Raw genomic sequence first — 10,169 nt, forward strand, 5'->3', positions numbered from 1 at the left:
ATGTAGTTATATCAAGTAAATACAGAATGATCTCGAGGTATCTCAGAGGTTGATGTCACTCAACCATTGGAAGGTCAGAAGTTATATATTTCAAACACCTCAGAACTTTCAGGCTGCATTGACCAAATAATGTAGCTTAATCTGGGTCTGGACCACAATTGATGTAAAAGTGCAGTTGCCTAGTTAACTGGCAATTATCACAGAGACTGACTACCCTTATAAAAGTTTACCACGGTAATTTTGCAGTTTTTCCCTGCTTTTCTCATGGTTATAATATGCATTTACCATAGTTTACTGTTGTTTTTCAAGCTTGTTAATATGCTTTACCATAACTCTCTACTCTCTTTACAATGCTTACCTATGTTTTACCATGCTTTATAAAACAGAGGCCCAGATTTATAAAAGGATTACACATGTAATCCTTGTATTTGCTTGAAAAGCAGGTGTTAATTTGCAGCAGTCAGACAGTACTATATAAAAGGCAAGGTGATGTGGGAGACTTGTCTGTAGCAAGAAAGAGACATTGTTTTCAAGGACAAAGAAACATTTAATAATATTTTGGAAAGAGCTAATTTTGTAATCCTTCTGATCAAGTCAGTTTCTAAATTACAGTTTTTAATACCGTTACCGTATTGTTTTGCAAACTCCAATTTTCAATACATGTTTCATAGCTTACATGACAAAAAAGAAAGTCTGCACATAGAGAATATAGAATCCATGTAAAAATAGGTTCTTAGAAGCACCTAAAAAGGTCTCCCCACAGTGGCAAAGCAAGGTTCTAACGAGAGCCTTTACTTCTAGAGCTTAGGCATTATTATAAGAACGGTGGAGGAGATTAAGAAAAGATGGAACGATATTCCGAGGAGCAGTAAAGAAAATGTCTGTTAAAATTGATGTTTTGTAATATGGCATTCTGGTATTTAACAATACCGGTTTAGGCAAAAGGTGAAGCAGTTAGTTTGCAGCAAGAGCAAATGCAGTACGGCTGGTTGTAGGAACATCTGAGTAATTTAGCTATATTATAGAGCATACAGATATGCTTTCAAATCATACAGAGTCAGAACATACATAAAAAATACGAGAGTTGTAACTGCATAGGAATTTAAGAAGATATAAGTTGTAGTTAAACTGAAGACTGTTCGTATGAAGCTGTATGGAGTTATTATTGTTGAACATAATGCTGTACAATGGAAGGATACCTATGTAAATAAGTAAAACTTATTGTTCCTGAAGTTTGAATAGTCTATACGCCTAGACTTATATATTAAATGAGAAGTTGAACTAATATGCGAAGCACAGTAACTGGATGCATCGTAATGTATAAGCAACCTAGACTACAAACTCCGCAGCGGTACATCTGTTTACTAAGAAGCCGCTGCACATTCCACATTTTATTCTTTTGTCCTGGTGATGTATTTCGAGCTTGTAACACATCTTCATGTGTCACAAGTACTGCTTGTAGCAAAATCTTCACTTCCTTATTGGTAAATTTCAGTTTTCGCTTTTGAGCATCCTCATCACCATGGCTAGTACCAGGCTGAGGTCTTTGTGTGCCATTCACTTTCTCTTGGAATGTGTATCCTACACACGCAGGGATGGGCCACACCCGCTATTTATTGTGAGAGGTGTGTAATTCTCCACTGCTAATTGCGGTTATGGGTATTTAAATTGTTCGATTGCAGAATCGCCTGCTTCATCTAATTAGTCTTATAAAATAGGTTGTTATTTTATAAGACTAATTAGGTGCAGCCATACTGAACACTCACATTACTTGGCTTTTTGTGGTTGGTTTTTCCCCTTTATAAATTTGGGACAGAGTGTTATAATGCTGCATGCTGATTGGTCCTTCAATGTTCCAAACCGTTGCAATATCCAGTACAATGTCTTAGGAACTACTTAGGAACAAAGGCAAATCACTGCACCTGTGCTTAACCACGTAGCACTGTGTCACCGAAATCAAAGAAAACACCTGTCAAAATATCTGCTGTCATGGAAGATACGGAAGACATCAAGGTGTCTTTTCATATCTAACAGTTTATATTAATTTGTACTACGAATCAGTTTGCTATTTTGCTGTTCTGGTATTTTATTTGTAGTACATACCAGTCATTTTCTGTAACTTCGGTCGGATCCAGATATTCCGTTTTATTTTCCTTCTTTTAGTTGGTTTCAGCCATCAATTTGTGAAATTGGCTCTTCATTCATTTTTAACTGTGGATATTTTTATATTTTTTTACAGTATTTAGATTACTACATGCAATGTCTTAACCACCTGACTCTTGTCTTCACTGTCTCGCTTCTCCTTCACTACCACACACTCACTCTCTTTACCAAAATGTAACAATGAAGTGCTAGAAAAAACTTGAAATTAATACCACTAAACAAACAAATTGGGCTGTTAAATGCTTAAATGGCTGGCTTTCTAACACACACACACACACACACACACACACACACACACACACACACACACACACACACACACTTTTTGACTTTAAATGAATTACTAACATTCATCCTGACAATACACCTTAAACTCTTGATCTGTTTGGTATATGCTAGAGCCAATGGGAGGGAATTACCTAGCAACAATCAGTATGTTTACATGGCACAAGTATTCAGAATATTAAGTACACCCACCCTTCAATATATCACGGTCCTGGAGTTGGCTCCCCATTTTTACAGTCTAGTTGCGCATGCCTTAGCTGCTATATACACAGAAAATTTCACTTAGAATTACTGTTCGTTTTATTTTGTACTGCACATCACAAACTAAAATATACAGAACAATCAAAAACAAAGTATTACTATCATACTGTATCATATACACACGCATTGCACAATAACACAAAGCAAATTAAATATCTACTTGCTGAAGCGGTTTTTTAAGCAATTCGCTAACAAAAGTCACATGGCAGTGATGTCGGCTCCCTAGCAACAAGCCTTCTATGTTGGGAATGGACTCTTTCAATGCAGCGGTTTGGGCATTTGAGAAAGGAGAGGAAGATTCATGAAATGAATTGGAGGCTTACAGTAAGTTGATGAGAAGTAATTACTCGCCACAGTATGAATTAAAACAGTGTGCTGCTTTTTAGATGAAAAATTTGAAAAAGCGGGTTGTATTGGATCCTGACACCTGCGATATATCGAGTGGGTGGCGTGTCTGGAATACTAGAATATTCCGAATACTCTGTATACATGCAGATGGAATTCTCTCATTCCTTTTATATTCTGTGTATGGTAAACTGAATATTCCTTCTATGGCAGTAACGCTTATGTACCTTGCTTCTCACTGCAAGCCAAAAGTGTGCTGATTGTAGTAGAATAGTTTGTTGTTTATTGTAAAGAGCTGGTGATGACTGACCGAGTTGTTTTTTTTTCTTCTTTATTATTATTACATAGTAATAACAGTTCCTACAGTAATAAATATGTTTGCCACCATTGTGTCTTGTTAACTTAGTCATTTTACATTATTACATATTCATGGGATGACTCTTTTGTTGTACACAACTTGGCTTCTTTTATAGATATCTCATTGGAAGGACCTTGTACACTAACTTGGCTATGTTTGTACATGTGAAACTGTTTGGACAGAAAGCAATTATTCAAATACTGTGTTTTATTCACATTCTGATACAGTGTGTATTAAGGTGCTTTTACCTGACTTCCAAACCAGCTCTTCAGTTTTTGTTGTCTATTCTCTTTCACCATATAGTGCTGTCAAAACAAAGTAGCTGTTCTAGATACCATTGATCCTTACAACTATATAGGTGCTTTGGTGATCTAGCCCATATTACATTTGGTGAAAGAATCTGGCAGCTAGAGCTGAAGAGTTGTGCTTGCACTCAGCTCAAACACAGACTTCATAAAAGTAAATAAAAGGCAGGATACTATACTGTATGTAACCGTACTTTATTTAAAAAGACTCGGGTAGAAACATACAGGCTCACGGTGTTGTGAAAAGCAGACGCACTATCTGCAGTGTGCTGTTTCTCTTATCACTTGACATTTAATTAAAAATCAGCAACTACGTGGTGTTTGAGGCTTTGACCATGAAGTCACATCCCTTAAGATCAGAGGCCTGTCTATCAATACATTCTGCCACTCATTTGTTCAGTTCAGTTTAGTTTCAGTGAAAAATTCACTGCATGTTTCATGATACTCTCTAGAAAATGTAAAATCCTTTGATCACTGTTAAAAATATAAAGCCTCCGCTGTCTGTTCACTCAAAAGGAAAACCAACACATCCATGCGTTCAGGACATTGCTCCAGTTGCTGTTGATAATATCTACAGTTTGCGAAGAGAGAAGTGAAGGGAAACAAAAAAGCTTTTTGTTTGCAGGGATATTAATATGGTCTTAGAAAATACTTAAAAGAACACAGATAACAAAATTATTCCAGGAAATCTCATTGAACAAGTATTGCCTCCGTTGTGTAGGTCCCACATTTCCCTATATGAAACACGCACACATTATGGTGAAGGTGAACTATATAGCTTAATGGTTTTTATTTTCTAAACTGTTAGTCAAAAAAAAATAACCATCTCTCTGAGCGATAATGAAATGCTGCACTTCCCCTTCTACTTCAACAGGTTAAGGAACGCAATCACCTTTAAAAACATGCAAGTCATAGGAAAATCAACCATGGCAACTGGGATGGAGAAAACAATGCATGAAGACTGAGTATTGTAATGGAATCCACAACATATTACATAAGATTTACTCAGACTGGTTTGTAGCCCTGTAAAAGATAATGAGGCAATCCCATACGATTTCAGTAAAAAAAAAAAAAAAGCATAACTATAAATATACCAACTGAAGGCCTTCTGAAAGGAATAGTTACCCATGGGTTTTGATTAATTTAACAACATTCTTGCAAGTCCCTTTTTATTTTCTAGACTGATATGTTCTGTTTCACTCAACATAAGCCATCCACATAATGCTATAATATATGTTAGATGAAAGTACCTTTTTTTTTCCTCCCCATTCACTGTGACAGGCATGCTAAGATCTCACTTGAACCTGCATATTTTCCATAGGCCATAGAGCGTAAGGCTCAGCAGTGACAGCTTGTAGCAAATATGTATTTTTTTAAAATTTTATTTAAAATGATGATATCTGGAATGCAGTACACAAGGTATAGTAAAGTTCTCATTTTGTTACTTTCTTCAGTTCAAAGGTAATTTCACCTGAGCCATGCCTTCTAGGTCAAATCCCTGGTTACTGGCTGAAAGCATATTAGTCAATAGGGGAAGCTGCTGGCTGGGTAATGCCAGGAAAGATGGGGACAATTTCACTTCTACAGGTGAAATGACCAAAGCAACATCACCTATAAAAGCATGGCTCTCACACATATTTCAATACCAGATAATTTTTTTTTAAAAAACTACTGTGATGTAGCAGCACAGAAACCACAATACCCACGTTGTTACTTGTGTGGGTGTCTTAATTCCCACATTTAGTTAATCTTATAAAATTATAAAATGTATTCATTCTTCATGGAAAAATGGAAATTGAAAACAGCCCTGTGTAACCTCAAATAAGCTATGAAAGCCTAACCACTGTATCTCTTCAGTAACTGAATTATCGGACCTAAACATTTATTGCTTGGTGGGTTTTGCTTACTGCTAGTTATATGCACAGTACTGTTTGATAGAAAATGAAGCACATTCAAATTACATTCTCCCCTCAAGCCACTATTAGTAATACCCGAAATAATGTGAAGTAATTACAATTCTGCAGTGTTTCAATGCAATGTTGACATGTGTGCAATTGGTGGCAGCGTCTATGGAGTATGTGTTAACAAAAGGCACAAAAGTGACACTAGTAGCAATTGAATATCTACTGGTGTAAACTGTAGCTTTGCATGTAACAATTGGAAGTTAAGAGACTGAAAATAATGCATATTTACCTTGTAACTGCAAATTTACTGCAAATTTAAAACTGATTCATACTGTTACTGGAAATGTACCAAACGAGTTATGGCACCAAGAAAAGAATCTCCTTATGCCATAAAAAAAATAATAAATAATAATAAATAAAAAAATACATATATCATCTGGAAAGGCAACTGTTAAAACAAAAATCAGACTTGACTGATCAAAGTCCGAGAGGACTAAATGTGAATTGAAAATGTTAAGTAAAGACATTTGGGTAAAGGGCAACTGCATCTTCACTGTTAAATGGGAACACTTGTTCTGCCAAAGCATGCAGTTTGACATTGTTTGAACAAATGTTCTAAAATCTAGATATATATTTTTAATTGGAAACAATGTTTTGTTTCTGAAAACAATCAAGCTGTTTCTTTAAATAGCCCTCGTCTATGCCTTCTTGTTGTTTCTTTGTTTGTTGTTCCTCCTCCCCTGCCTCCACCTTGCAGGATGCCTTGTCCTGGGGGAAGATGGCCCAGAGTGTCACTTGTCCTGCCCACTGGCATTGGTTATCATTCAATCAATATACATTTACATCATAGTTCAACCAGCAAATAGAGGCAGCTATTGAGCTCCAAAGGTCAATGCCATGGGCCAAATTAAATTACATTTCATTATGGGCATGGTCATTTGTCAAATGCAATAAAGAATTGCTCATTTTAAAGATTTGTGGATGTCACTTTTCTAAACTAGCATTTAAAATACCAGAGTGCTGCAATGTATGAAACAGTAATGAACACAGAGACAATTACCAATACTGCTCTTAGACTGGAGTGACACCTTTAAATAGAGCAAATAAACAGAAAAAAGAACATTATGCAACCTACTCAGGTGCCACCACACAATTCAGCACAATGCAGCCCACGTGTATGCATGAGAGAGGGTGGGAGCTAAACATGACAAGGGTGGTCAGGACAGGACTGAGGGATGTTTTGAGAGGAAGTTCCGAGAGGAAGTTTGGTGACTTTTGGCATTCATTGTACATGAATGTAGCCACATTTCACAAGCACTAATTATCCTTCAGTACATTGACAATGTATACTCTCCTGTGGGATCTAGAAGAACCAGGCGTATGTACGGACAACACACTTTGCAGTTTTACATAAACAGCATGTAGAGAACAGCTTGTTCAATTGTGATTAAACTTGCAAAGAAGCTTCTTCACCATACATTATGAATTGTATCATTATCTGGGGGTATGTGAAAGCTGTCGGTCTGCATGTCATACTTAAAGTGTACTTATATTTAGAGAACTTATTCAATAGCACAAATTAAGAGTATCAGAATCTATGTGGAGGCCTTCATAGGAGGCTGTGTGGTCCAGTGGTTAAAGAAACAGGCTTGTAACCAGGTAGTCTCGTCTTTTAGGTGACACGTTGACACGGTGACATGCAGGAAAGCAAGTAACTGAACTAGACCACTTTAAGGGACTCAATAACAGGTGACAAGCCTCATTACTGGCATATAACACAAGTAGATTCTGGACAAAAGCCAAAGCACACATAACTAAAGCGATTAATTAATATAAAGGTGAATTAAATACAGAGCAATGTTATTTTAGTAGCTAATAAGGTGCCTCTGAATTTTGCTATTTAATTCCATAGCATTCATTACTGGGGATGTCCTTTTATTTTACATTTATTCTGTGAGGCAAGCCTTTCCATAAAATGCGTGAGGCAGTGGTCCAGCACAAACACCAGCAATTTATACAGAATTATCCCTGCTGTTCATAATAACCTAGTTTGAAATATTTGAGAAATATTTCAGAAATAGTTCTGAATATTTCAGAACTGAATGCATAATTTAAAGACAACATTTCAAACGTAGAGTTCTGTACCCAGCTGTTTCCCTCGTTCAGGTAGACAGCATATGCACTGATTTTTTTTTTTTTTTTTTTTTTTTTGCTTTCACACAACTGGAGGAACGAAGATCAGCCTGTAGTCGATGCTGAAAGAGAGAGAGGGAGAGATAGAGAGCAAAGACAGGCTCTAAATATAGGGCATGTGGTGCGTTATTCTGCAGCAGGTGTTCAGTTTATTAAAGATTATTTTGCAATTATAATGCATGAAATCCTTGCACATCAATCGATTGCAAACACATACTTCCATTGCGCACTGATATGTTCTTTATTTTTTGAAACCCGAAGCGAACAGGATTTTATTTGGGCTCGTGCCAGTGGAAATTGTTACCCGATAATGGAATTATATTGGAAGAAAAACCGAGAGCGGTTGTAGTTTATCATCTGTTGAGCAGTGGAAAGAAAGAATACTGCTTTGGGATGCAGTGTTCAAGCAATTTCAACGTTTACCAGAATAACAACAGAGCTCAAATGTAGTGTGTATTTACAAATGTGGAATACACAAAGTTATTGATATTGTATTGTGAAAACAAGGGATTTTCTTCTTTTTTTCTTTTCTCGTGGCTCGTTTAAAGGAACATTTTAAAAATACATTAAACTTCAAACCAGTGGCACGGGAAAAAAAGGTTTAAAACATCAAAAGTAAGTTTGTAATTAATTAATTGAATATAACTGCGTGTCATCTGTATGCTCTCATTTTGTCTTTGATGATAACCAATTGCATATGTGTATGCAACGTACATTTACTAGATAGTAATTGTGCACATCTATTGGAGTTACTTTTTCATTTATCCTTTCCCGTTTTGGACACTTCTCCATTGACGTTTTATCGTCTTGGTTTGAACTGAATGCGACACTGAATTACCTTTCCTTTTTTTTTTCTCCATTTCACTGGTTGGTCTTAATTGTTGGATTGTGTGTGTGCTTGCGAAGCGCGCCATCTGCAGGTATCTTTTTTTTTATCACATGAATAAAAAAAATGCATTGTGTTTTATAAGCAAAACTAGAATAATGAATATTTGAACTAGTCTGCAGAAGTACTTTTGAAATAAAATCAATTATGACGTTTAATGTTTCCCGTAACTTTATCTATGCTTTCTGTTGTTAAGACAATACTGACACCTATATAAAAAAGGCAGAATTTTTGTATGTCTCTTTTAAAATTAAGGCGCACAGTGACTTGAAAGCTATCCCGAGGCATTTGATGTCAAATTATTCTGTTTATCTTTTTTTTTGTGGGCCAAACATAAGCGTTCTACCACTCGGCTTACCTTCCACTGGCCCAACAAGAGTCAGCACAGTGCGACACATAAAAAGACACTTGTCTTGTAACTAATTACACAAATGAAAAAGGATACTGAAATGAGCTTTTGCATTACATTGCATAAATGTCTTACACGTGTACGGGTATTTGTTATAATGTTATTAAACATCTGCTTATGGGTTTAGTGCTTGAGACCTTTTTGTTTTGGTTCTGATGTAGTTTACATGACCTTCTCCTTGTTTTAACGTTTCTCAGACGCTGTCAATGAGGGGAAAAGCCTGACACATATTATACAGGGGATAAAAAAACAAAACAAATACATGATTAAAACTACGAAGTATTGAGTAAAGTGTAAGCTTTGAATTAAAAGTTTATTAAACGCTCATACAAGGCTTGCATATTGCTAGTTCTAATCAGCATGAATTGTGAAACAGGTATATATATATATATATATATATATATATATATATATATATATATATATATATATATATATATATATACACATACACACACACAGTATGTTGCTGTGATTCTGTGCTCAGACACCATCTGCTGTTGCTGGAGCTCAAATTAACAACAAATTAGAACTGGGGAAACGTTCTTCATTTCATATTCATCTGCTGTTACCACAATACAGACTTTGTTAGTCAATCCGTGCTGTTTTATTGTAATGAAGACAAACCTTTCAAATGTGAAAAGCTAAATACAGTATTTTAAAACAAAAATGTTTCAAAAACAAAATCTTCTTCTGTTCAGTCAGAAATGGGTACTGCCATTTGTGGTAATAGCTGTTCAGCGTGATTACCATTTGTTTGCTCATTAAGAATCCTTGTGAGGAAACTACCATAGCAATTTCATAATCCATAGAATCTGTAAGCAGTTAATGGTAAATGACAACTGTCCTACTTCCCTGGTATGTTAATTCATATGTAAAGTGACTTTTATACTCTGGCCATTTTGAATCATATTTAAAAAATATATATATATATATATATATATATATATATATATATATATATATATATATATATATATATATATATAATATATATATATATACTTTTTACTTATATTAATATTAAGGATTAAGGATTGACATTAACATTAACATTAAC

This window comes from Polyodon spathula, chromosome 9 (assembly GCF_017654505.1).
Source record: "Polyodon spathula isolate WHYD16114869_AA chromosome 9, ASM1765450v1, whole genome shotgun sequence".
Lineage (NCBI taxonomy): Eukaryota > Metazoa > Chordata > Actinopteri > Acipenseriformes > Polyodontidae > Polyodon > Polyodon spathula.